The sequence below is a fragment of the Callithrix jacchus genome, chromosome 6, assembly GCF_049354715.1.
Source record: "Callithrix jacchus isolate 240 chromosome 6, calJac240_pri, whole genome shotgun sequence".
Taxonomy (NCBI): domain Eukaryota; kingdom Metazoa; phylum Chordata; class Mammalia; order Primates; family Cebidae; genus Callithrix; species Callithrix jacchus.
The window spans coordinates 155,736,795-155,749,453 of NC_133507.1; positions in this window are offsets into that span (position 1 = coordinate 155,736,795).

The window sequence follows — 12,659 nt, forward strand, 5'->3', positions numbered from 1 at the left end:
TGGCTTGAAAATGCTTAAAAGCACAAGGTATAAGTTTTCAGAACAAAATTAATCCACCCAGTCTGCGCAAACATCTCCAAGATCTTCGCGGAATAATTGACATGTAAGTCATGATCATAAAAGTTAATCAGCCGTATCCCTGAAACACAGCCGGAGATGAGGTGCTAACCTCTTGAAGTCGTTGCGTGAGTTTTCTACGGCTGCTCTAACAAATCACCATGTTACTGGCTTAAGCAACCTGAATCTATTAAAAGTCCAACACAGGTCTCACTGAGCTAGAATTGAGGTGCCAGAGGCCTGTGTTCCTTCTGAAGAATGCACAGGAGAAGCTGTTTCCTTATCTTTTCCAGATTCTAGGAGGCACCCACATTCTTTGGCTTGGAGTCCCTCCTCCACTTTCAAAGCCAGTGATGGTGCCTTCCCCTGCCTTCCTTCAAGAGTCCCCTCTTCCTCTCCAGCTCTCCTGCCCTCTTCTCCTTGTAGGATTCTTAAACATGGGGCCCATTTGGACAACTCAGGATAATCTCTCCATTTTAAAGTCAATTAGTAACTTTATTTTTATCCACAATATTAATTCCCCTTTCCGTGTAATGGAACACACTCACAGGTTTTAAGGTCTGTGACAGGGACCCCTTTGTGCGGGCTATTCTTCTGTGGACTGGTGGTGTCCTACTTCTATCTCAACCACTGCCCAGCAGTGCTGGAGCCAGGTGGCAGGTGCCAGTTAGCCTGGAAGGCGGAGAAGGTGTTTGCATCTGAATCTGGCCTCAGCCCTTGCCAGTCTGTGCCCTTGGGCAAGTGACTGTTCTTCCCCATGTGTTAGTTTGGATTCCCAGGGTTTGGGGTACAAGGCATTTATTTTGGAAGTGATTCCAGGAAGCATTGTGAGGGTGTGGAGACATTCGTTAAGGCAGAAAGCTAAAGAAGAATAACCTATGAGTAGACAGCCACTGTGGGCAGTGGGGCTCAGGCCTGCTAGGAACCCTCAGAATTGTCCTGCTGCAGAGCACAGATGCCCTGGATTCCTCAACTCCTCCCCATCAATGACTGTGGGCTGCTCCCCAAACCCTTGTCCTGCCCTGCTGTGGGCTAAGCCAGCTCCCAGGGCCAGAGGACATCCTGAGGCAAAAAGTGACACAGAAAACTGTCCCCAATTGGCAGCTGGCTCTGGGCAAGCTGAGTAGACGGGGGGGGGGGGGGGGGGGCACTGCTAGCAACCGTCACGTTCTCTGAGCCTCAGTTTCCTCAGCTGTAACCAAAGGAGGATAATAATACTATGTACCTGCACTGGCGTCATTATGAGTGTTAACTGGGACAATATGAGCTCATTAATTGGCACAGTACCTGGTACACACTAGGCACTCAAGAAGGCGTGCCACGGTTAGGTTATTATTCTACCAACTTCCTTGCTTTGCAGCCTCCTGCTCTGTTTTTTCACCTGTGACCTGTCAGAATTCATTCATTCATGCCTCCTACCCCAGGGGAGTCAGGGGAGAAACTAGGGCACAGAGTGACACAGCAGACACCATCCCCGCTCATGGCCCTTCCAAGCTTGCTCTGAGAGACAGATGGCAGCCAAACAATTCTACAAGTGACAAGAAGACGCATCTGGGAAGGGGCTGAGAGGGGGGGTACACGATGTTGGAGGGCATGCCAGGGCAGGAATGGAGGGGAGGGTTGGAGGGCTTCTGTTAGCAAGTTGAGAGAGGGATCCCTGAAGACGAAAGGAGAGCACTTTGGGCAGCAGCAGCATGTGCGGAGGACCTGGGGCAGGAAGGAGCCAGGTGAAATCAAGGAACCACACCAAGGAAGGGGGGGTGTGGCTTGAGCAAGAAGGGCAAGGAGGGACAGGCACAGGATGGCCCAAGGAGTGGTCAAGGTCCTGGCATCTCAGGTCAAGTTCAGTCTTATCCAAGGAACCAGGAGAAGTACTGACATTGGACTCATGCTCTGGAAGGTTCCTTCCAGCCTGCTCCAAATTGTAGTGGGTAACCCAACATCTAAATATCTGCCTATCATGCAAGATGGAAGGAAGGGATGCTTTGTTTCATTTTGTGATTAATCTTAGATTATTTTGCCAACTATTCTAATGATTTTCTTACCTAACTCAGCCCTGGAACGATCTGAAATCAATCAGCCAATCAATCATTGTTGTAAAAGAATACAAGAAAGCAGACAGCAGAGTTCCCTATTCAACGTTTAGCTCAGCATCTGGTGGGTGGACATTCACAGCTTCACCATGGGGTGAAGGGGAGGCTCTGCTGATGGGGGAGGGCAGCCTCATGGACACAGACTGTCTTCATGCTGTCTTATTTCTGACCCTGTGCCACAACCAGGGTACCTGTGTGTTGTGTTTGGTCAGCTGGGTCCATTAATATATTATCTTTGTCGCAGTTCAATTCAACTCCAATCAAGTCTGTAACCTTTAGCTCAGCAGCCTACTATTGTAGGGTCACAGTGCCTTTCCACAGGGCCTGGGAAGTCAGAACAAACCACAGCTTTCCCTTACATCCTGGTGGATTCTCAAGAATGTTCTGGCCAGATAGTAAGGAGAGCTGTTTACTAATTATAACGCCACATGACCATCAGGTGAACAATCTGGGAAGAGCCCTGCAGGCCAGAAGGAAGGGGAGCTCCTCAGGGGCAAATGTGTGCAGCCAGCATTGCAGTCTGCAGCTCTAAGCTGGACCTCTGAATCCTCTGGTATGCTTTGTGGACGTACCAAGAATGTACTGGTACTACAGATGAAATGGACCTGACAGAGTTCATTCATTCATGCCTCCCACCCCTGGGGAGTCAGGCACAGTGTGAGAAGCTAGGGCACCGAGTGACACGGCAGATACCATCCCCACTTGCGTGGCCCTTCCGAGCCTGCTCTGAGAGACAGACGGCAGCCAAACGATTCTACAGGTGACAAGAAGATGCAGCTGGGAAGGCTCTGAGAGACAGTGGTACACGATGTATACATGCCATGTTAGGAGCTGCCTGTTTGTGCTCCAACACCACATTCATACATTAAAGCTCTCATGAATTTCCAACGTCTTGCTAGATAGAGATGGGGATTTTAGGAGGTAATTGGGTTTAGATGAGGTCATGAGAGTGGGGCCCCTATGATGAAATTAGTATCCTTATAAGAAGAGGAAGAGGGACCAGAGCTGTCCTGCCCTCTCCTCCGTGTGAGGACACAGCCAGAAGCCAGAAGAGAGCCCTCGCCAGGAACCCGATCGGCTGGTGCCTTGATCCTGCACTTCCAGCCTCCAGGACTGTAAGGAAAAACTATCTGCAGTTAAGCCGCCCAGTCAATGGCGTTTTGTTATCGCAGTCTGAGCTGACTCATACGTATGGATACATAAAACTGCCGGGATTCTCCTGATAGATGGGATTATGTTTTACTAGAGAGGCTCATTCTGCTGTGGCTCAACTTCGTAATCTCTCTTCTGTGGCTGCCTGTTATCTCTGTGATGCGGGAGGTAACAGGATCTGCGAGACAAATGCAGAATCAGGCTTGTTAGGGCAGTCAGTGATCCCAGTTCCCCGACACCAGGGCTGCCTCTCCATCAATGCCTTTAAGGGAATACGGTTTGGGATACAACCAGGACCAGGCTGCCATGCCATGCCTATGGATGCTGACCTTGACCTTCCACAACTGTCTCCCAGGATGCCTCTCTGAAAAGGAGCAAGGGCTGAGGTTGCCAGTGATGACATGTGCCGTGCAGGGGATGGTGGGGCTCCCTGGGCCTTGCGGGAGTTTCTCAGGATGCCCTTTCCATTCTACACTATCGCTGGTGAACTTCTGTGGTCCTGAGGTGTCCACACGTGGAGCGTCAGACACCGCAGCCCTGAAGGGGACCGAGCATGACAGGGCCATCACTTTCTGAACCAGAGCGGCATCATCCAGAGATTCTAGAGGATGAAGCTCACTGGGAAATCTCTCTAAGTCCGAATGTTTCCTGTCCCCAGGCCCCAATCCAGACCAATTGTAAAAGCCTGATAATGTACATGCTTAGCAAGCATCCAGGAGACACGTAGAAGCAGGCGCGCTTTGGAAACTGACCGGGCATCCCTCCACACCAACTTTTCCACGTTTGCAGCTACACATATTTTATAAAAATCCTTTGTTTCCATCCAAAGCGGCCCAGAGGCCACAGGCCTGATTTTCCAGCTGTCACCCACATAAGCCTCTCTAGGCCTTTCTGGAGAAGATACTGGTATGTTCGCCTGGAGTAACTCATTCTCTGATGTCTGAGCTCCCAGGAGCTTAGGGGACCCCGACTCTGTCCGCAGCCCCTCAGGTCCCCATCCTGCCCTATGACAGAAGGTTCTGCTTCTCACCACCGCCCTTCCCCACTCCCCCGCACCCCACCCACCACTCACTCTCTGCCTGTAGCTTTGCTCCACCACCAACACAGCTATTTGGTGACCTACATTGAAAATAGTGCATGTTCTGGGCACTGGTTATACCAAGAGGATACATGCCAACTGCGGAACTCCTGCTGCTCCAGGGAAGACAGGCACATAGCAACAGGCCAGGACTCTGCAGGATGAGCAGGCAGGTCCAGGGGCACATGGGAACTATCCATCCTATTTGGGAAGGAAAGGGATGGGGACGATCCAGAGGCCTGACACAGAATTTGTTTGGGGAACATAGTTACTAGTCATGTTCAGTGATTCTAAACTTTATTTGATTGCAACCAAATGCATTAAGTGCCTATGCTTTGCCCAGTCATGAGATAAGGAGGCAGAGACAAATGAGATACTATCCTTGAGGGACTTACAGGCTAGAGAGGGAGTGAGACTCAGACAGAGAACACCTCTGTGAGACATGGTCAGGACCCTGATGGGCCTGTGAGCCTGCCCCTGGACACCCGAGGAGCCGTGCTGACGTCTGCCTTGACTCTTTCCCTGAGAGGGCATTCAGAATCCACCGCCCAAAGGAGAGGTGGAAGAAACTCATATTAAATACGGCGCTCACCTGAAAGAGTTAGCAATGAACATTTGGGAAGGAATGGGTATCTTTTGATGTAAATTTTTTATTCCTGGCTTCTAAGTATCCTCGGCATTATTAAAACACAGATTCTACAAGTTTTACCCAAAATGAATTGGCTTTAAATTTGAGCTGCTGACAGAGTAATGACAGAGAATAGTTAAAACAGGTTTGTCTGGTCATAAATATTTTACCTGCTAGACTCAGCAAGCTGCGGGTAGACACTTGCCCTCATAAGTAAGTATCGATTAAATTCTAGCCTGGAATCAGGACGCATAATTGATGGTTTGAAGATTTGGGAAATCACACTCTGCGAATGAAAACAAGTTACTTGAGTAACATTGAAGGATGTATTTATTTTATACCAAAACTCATGGGGAAGCAGGGTTGGCATACGAGTCAGCTAGACGCAAAGGTCACATTGGAGAATCTGGCAGAAGGGGTCTTCACAACTGCATAGAAACACAGAATTCTTCCCAAGAAACACAGAATTTTAGAGCTGGACGTTTCCTTGGGCTCATGTAGTCTAGCTTCATGCTGAGACATGTATCATTCTCTAATACCAAACTGATGATCATCCATTCGTGACCACTTCTATTTTTCAGACTTTTATTTCTGAATGGGATAGGAGAAGGCAAACCCTGAGCACGCACATCTCAAACTTAGATTTTTTTATTTTTATTTTCTATTTTTACTTTTTTTTTTTTTTTGAGACGGACTTTCGCTCTTGTTACCCAGCCTGGGGTGCAATGGCGCGATCTCGGCTCACCGCAACCTCCGCCTCGTGGGTTCAAGCAATTCTCCTGCCTCAGCCTCCTGAATAACTGGGACTACAGGCACGCGCCACCATGCCCAGCTAATTTTTGTATTTTTAGTAGAGACGGGGTTTCACCATGTTGACCAGGATGGTCTCGATCTCTTGACCTCGTGATCTACCCGCCTCGGCCTCCCAAAGTGCTGGGATTACAGGCGTGAGCCACCGCGCCGGGCCCTATTTTTACTTTTGAGGTGGAGTCTCCCTCTTGTTGCACAGGATGGAGTATAATAGCATGATCTCAGCTCACTACAACTTCCACCTCCCAGGTTCAAGCTGTTCTCCTGCCTCAACCTCCTGAGTAGCTGGGATTACAGGCATGTGCCACCAGGCTCAGCTAATTTTGTATTTTTATTAGAGATGAGGTTTCTCTATGTTGGTCAGGCTGGTCTCAAGCTCCCGACCTCAGGTGATCCGCCTGCCTTGGTCTCCCAAAGTGCTGGGATTACAGGTGTGAGCCACGGCACCCGGCCCAAACTTAGACTTTTTGGTCTAGATCTTACACATCCCCTTATTCATCAAATAACCCTGAGGTCTACTGCCGGCACTCCACAGCGACCTAGCTGCCAGAAGTTTTCTGTTGGAGCTCAATAGGATACAAATTCAGGACATTTCGAGACTAATAACGAAGTTGCAGATCCGGTGAAACATGTTCTGTCTTTCAGCTCTCCTTTCTGGGTTTCACAAGAATCTAGTTTTGAGGAGGAAACCTGGTAGCCCCAGGTTTCCAGCCCCAGCCGTTGGTGTCCACACAGACTCGGAAGCCAGGTACAAGACACTGTGATGGTCTGAACTTGAGCAAGACTTGTGGGTTGGGAGGAAACTAGCCTGGCCTGGGTGCATTGACACCCACAGGGAATTAATTAGATGACCAAACAAGGTCCTCTGAGTCTGACCAGGTGCTGCCTGCCTGTGGCCTCCTAGGTAATCTGGGGCCTGTGTCTCAGCCACACCCTAATAATATTTTATAATAATAATAATGTCAGCAGCATCAGGAGTGCTGAGGGACATTTCTCTTCAGGCTGCATTAAACTTGACAGTGCAACTCTACTTTAGCAAACCTATGTAGCTGAGCTGTGAAAAGATAGAGACGCTGACTGTGTAGTAACAGAGGCCACTGGTCATGGTGCTTTCAAGGACAGAACTCTGAAGAAGCCACCCTGCTCAGGCATCAAGTTCAAGCTCCCATGGAAGCATCCAGCTCTGGAATTCCACGCTTCTGTGCACTTGCAGAGACCCATTCTGCCCGATTCTCCAGCATGACGTTTGCATCTGACTTATACGCAACCATGCTTCCCCTAGTTCTGGTACAAAATAAATGCACCCTTCTGCGTTACTCAAGTGATTCTGTTTTCATTTGCAGAGTTTGATTTCTCAAATCGTCAATCCATCCACTGTGTGTCCTGGTTCCAGACTAGTGGTCTCACAGAACAGACAGGGATAATTTGCACCTTTTATTTAAAAAATAACAATAAACACCGTAAGAAAGTGCTCCTTGGACTTAGAACACCACGTGCCTGTGAAAGCCCCGGTAACTCAGGACACAGGAATGGGTAGGGGAGGCTCCTGTTCCTCTGCCAGCCTGGGCACAGAGCCTTGAGTGTAGGGAAGAAAGGAGGCTCCGTCTCCCAGGGTGGTCTGAGCCTGTATTCAAGGTTGTAGAATCATCAGAAGCCAGGAGGGCCTTGGTCACCTCCAGGCAATCACTGAGCAGATGCTCAGCCTGCTATGAGGGATTGAAAAACAAATTCTCCTGTAGATGGGCCTTCAAGCCACTTGGAAGAATGCAAATAAGTCATTCCACGGAGAACATCGTGGCACCTGCGCTGTTGTTTAGAGGCCGTCTCACTGCTTTTGAGAGATACTGAGGGGCAGATCTAGGGGCAAAGGCAGTGTCATTACCTCCTGGGGAAACCTAAGCACAGGGCCAGCTATGTAATTTGTGTGGCCAGGGGCAAAGTAAAAAACATGAGGCCCTTGTTTGAAAGTTATTGAGAATGTCTAGAGAGCAACAGAGTGAAGCACTCGACTCAGCATTTAGGCCTGCATTTGTTTCCTGGAGCTGCTGTAACCAATTACCACAAAAGGCCACTTCACACAACAGAAACATGTAGTCTCATGGCTCCGGATCCCAGGGATTCAAAATTAAGGGGATGGCAGTTTTGGCTTCTTCTGCAGGCTCTGCAGGAGAAACTGTTGCATACTCTCTCCTAGTGTCTGGTGGCTGCTGGCAGCCTTGGCTCCCTTGGCTGGTGGCTGCATCACTCTGATATCTACCTCCTTTTTATTTTTTCTCCTGTTGTCCAGGCTGGAGTGCAGTGGCTCGATCTTGGTTCACTGCAACTTCTGCCTCCTGGGTTCAAGCAATTCTCCTGCCTCAGCCACCCAAGTAGCTGAGATTACAGGTGTCCACCACCACGCCCAGCTAATTCTTGTATTTTTAGTAGAGATGGGGGTTTCACCAAGTTGGTCAGATGGTCTCAAACTCCCGACCTCAGGTGATTTGTCCACCTTGGCCTCCAGAAGGGCTGGGGTTACGGGTGTGAGCTACTGTGACCAGCCTCTACTTCCATTTTTATATTGCTTTTCTCTGCATGTGGTTTTGTGTCTCCGATCTCCCTTCCCTGGGTTTTATGAGATCCCAGTCACTGACTTGAGAGCCCATTCTAACTCCAGGATGATCTCACCTCAAGATCCTTAACTTAAGTATGTCTGCAAAGATCCTATTTCTAAATGAGATCACATCCAAAGGTACTGGGAATCAGGACAGAGACATATCTTTTGAGGGGCCACCATTCAATCCACTACATGGCCCTTCTGGGCACAATGATCTGGGCACCTGCACAGGTGGCATGCCCATGAAGTGGGCACTGCCTAAGTCCCTGGAAACCTCAGCCCTACAGGGGACTAGATCAGAGGCCATGCCATGAGTCCCTTATTTCCAGCTTATGACCTCTTGTAGAATCAAGTTCTTCTCTCCAGCCCCAGCCCTTGGCCTTTCTAGGCAGCACAAGTCTAGTAGCTGTCAGGGAAGGTCCATGGTTACCTGGATCCCAGTGGGTCTGACAAGCCAGGATGACATAGACTCACATCCCACCAAAGGGAGGACCCCATCTCTCTCTGGAGGTTGCTCTTCTTGTAGGACAGAGGGTGCATTGCTGATTCTTCATTTATGACATGTGGGCTCCTTTTGTCCATTATGTTACTAAGCCACCCTGGCCTAGGAAACCCCAGGCTTGAAATTACCCCCAGAATCTGAAACATGATCTTTCTAAGGAAGTGCTGCTCCCATCCAGAGCCTCTTTGCTCTGGGCTTTCTCTGCTTTCATATCTGGTAATGTGGACCTAACCTGAAGCCATAATTGACCTTCACCCCCGAGCTCTGGGCATCCCTGCCTGATACACCCATGCCAGGAGAAGCAGCATGAAGCTTGCTCCACTTTTAGTGCACTGCCCTCCTTCCCTCCACCACCCTCCTTCCTTCCAAACTCTGCCTGTCTGCCAGCCTCCATGCATGGCTGCACTCCACAGATACCCTGGCCACTGGCCGTCATCCAGAGGATCCCCAGCTGGGACTCACCAGTACCACCACGCTGCTTGTTACTATTGAAGTCCATCCATGTCAAGTTGGCCAATAGCCCCTTCCTGATGTCCCTACTTCCTACTCGGGGACCTTGGTAGGACCTAGCAACCGCAGAGGTAACACTTGGCCATGTGGAGGCCTCCAGGACCCTGCCCCAGTGGCACTGGTGACCTCTGCTTAGATTGGCAGTGGGCAGAGTAATGGTCCTGAGGATGTCTACATGTGTATTAGGCCATTCTTGCGCTGTGGTAAAGAAATTCTTGAGGTTGGGTAATTTATAAAGAAAAGAGGTTTAATTGGCTCATTGTTCTGCAGACCATACAGAAACATAGTGCCAGCATCTGCTTGGCTTCTTGGGAGGCCCAGGAAGCTTCCAATCATGGTAAAAGGTGAAGGGGGAACAGGTGTCCAACATGGCAGGAATGGGAGCAAGAGAGAGAGAGTGGCAGAGGCGCCACATGCCTTGAACAACCAGATGTCCTATGAACTCACTCATGACCAAGGAGATGGCCCAGGCCACTCATGAGGGACTCTCCCCCATGACCCAAACACCTCCGGCCAGGCTCCACCTCCAACACTGGGGATCACATTTCAACATGAGTTTTCGGTGGAGGCAAACATCCAAACTGTATCAATATCTCAATCCCCAGAACTTGTGACTATGTGGGCTTACATGGCGGTGTCTTACCCTGGAGGTGATCCTGGACTATCTGGGGGTAGGGAGCAATGTAGTCACCAAGAGTTGACTCCAACCCTCCTGACTCTCTCTTATGAAGATCCAGCTGGGCATCAGCTGGATCCACTTCTCCGACTCTCATGAGAGAGTCAAGAAGTTTGGAGTCGGAGAAGCGGATGTGACTATGGAAGCAGAAGTTGGATCCGAGGAAGGAGCCAGGAGTCAAGCATGCAGGTGACCCCTCGAGCTGGAAAGGGTATAGGACCAAAGCTCCCCTGGGGGCTCCAGAAGGAACCAGCCCTGCTGCCACCTTGCACTTAGCCCAGTGAGACTGATTTGGGGACATCTGACCTTCAGCATCGTGAGATAATGTTTGTGCTGGCTCAAGCCAATCAGCCTGTGGCAGCTTGTCACAGCAGCAACAGGGAATGGATACAATGCCCACGCCATTCGCATTGTTAAATGTTTTGAATGTTCTCATCCATTCATTCCCATCCTTGTTCTCATCCATTCATTCCCAGCAGGCCCTCCCATGGGCACCCTGAGCCTGTGGCTGAAGAATATAGCTGGCATTGGCCAAAGCAGCACAAGGGCAAGTTAAGAGCCGAGATGCAGTGTCAAATGAACCAGGATTCAAATCCCAGGGAAAGCCACAGACCCTCTCCAAGCCTCAGCGCGTCATCTGCCAAAGCAGATAACAATTCCTGCCTGCACTATGGATTTTCGAGTATCCTCCCCTCTTCTTGTTCTAAGAGGTCCAACTTTCACAGGGTGGACACATGCCCTAGACGGACCACCCTCTGGCCAGAGGGATCAGCCCAGAACTGGCCCCTGTAAACAAGCAGGACATATGAGTCTTTCTCTAGAATTTTTCGAAGTGGGCAATTGAAGTACTCTTGTGATAGGAGGGGAAGCTGTGGGCTTTCTTGCTATATGTAGACCTTTCCACTGCAAATGAGTAAAAAGCCAACATCTAGAAGGAAGCTGAGATGGGGTGTGTGACGACGGTGACCTGCTTCTGTTTTCTAGTCCCTGGGCCCCTCGGGATGCCTCGGTTTCTGTCATTCTCCTCCAATTATCTGAGCAACCCCACCGTACTTCCAATCATTCCGTATTTTGAATTTGACCTAGTTTGGTTTTTGTGACTGAGAGACCTGACTCATCTACTGTCTCCCGGGGCTGCTGCGAAAATGAAATGAAATAAAAATACAAAGTGTTCAGCACGTTCTTGAACATAATATGGCCTCAATAAATGGTGGCTCTTACTATTATTACGTTAACTTCCTGGGGATTCCCTGACACCCTGTGCCTCAGGGAGGTCTGACGTCAGCAGCTTTCAAAGTCTCCTTAGCATCTCCTCCTCTCCTCTTTGCCTCCATAAGGCTGGGCCTCCAAGCCTGCTGGCCTCACTGCTACCCCGTGGCCCAGTCCTACTGCCAACCCCAACCATTCCCAGAACCTTCCTGCCCATACCATTATTCTCTCCTGCTCCTGCCAGCCTCTACCTTCATGCTAGTGACCTTGATCATGGACACGTGGCCTGCCGGGATGACTTCAGGCCAGATGCTGAGTTAGCAGCAGGTGCTCCCATGGCCCACAGAGAAGATGCAAGTAACCTCCCGTGGCTTATCCTCTGGGGAATACCCACTATCTCTAGGACTGGATAAGAGAAACCATTGCTAGCATCCTGCTAGAACAGAGGTGTCCAGGTTTCTAGGAGGCTCATATGATCAGAAATCCACAGCAGCACAGGAAGGACACAGAGATATTTATTGATTAGGAAGGGGAACGGAGGGGGTCCGTGCTCAATGTTCAACTATTGGGGGAGAATCAAATTGGGTCAAGTGCATACGGCACCCTTCTTCACACACATTTTCCTTTCGTCAATAATCTTTCACAATCGTGTTATAACAAGTGAAATTAAATTAGAAAAACTTGCAACGACATAATGAGATCCATTCCATTCCAATTTCAATGAGTAACTGTGAGATGGCTGTAACCAGCACTGCCAGGAATATCAAGTGTGGGCTCCACACACCTTCCATTCCTGGCAGTTCAGTTACTTTGAGCAAAATTATTCTTGACAAGGGTATCAGGTGGGCCACCCATTTAACACCCCCAGAGGGTCAGGGCAGCTTGCCTGTGTCCCCCTGCTTGGGGAATAAGTTCTCTGCCTTTCCATTAGTTGTTGGTGCTTCAAATTGAATTCCCAAAAACACAAACTAACAGGAACAAAACGAGGCCAGTGCGGTGGTTCACAGCTGTAATTCCAGCACTTTGGAAGGCCAAGGTCAGTGGATCACTTGAGGTCAGGAGTTCATAATCAGCCAGGCCAACATGGTGAAACCCCATCTCTACTAAAAACACACACACACACACACACACACACACACACACACACAAATAGCTGGGTATGGTGGTGCACACCTGTAATCCCAGCTACTTGGGAGATTGAGGCAGGAGAATCCTTGAACCTGAGAGGCGGAGGTTGCAGTGAGCCGAGATTGTGCCATTGCACTCTAGCCTGGGTGACACGGCCAGATTCTGTCTGAGAGAGAGAGAGAGAGAGAGAGAGAGAGAGAGAGAAAGAGAGAGAGAGAGA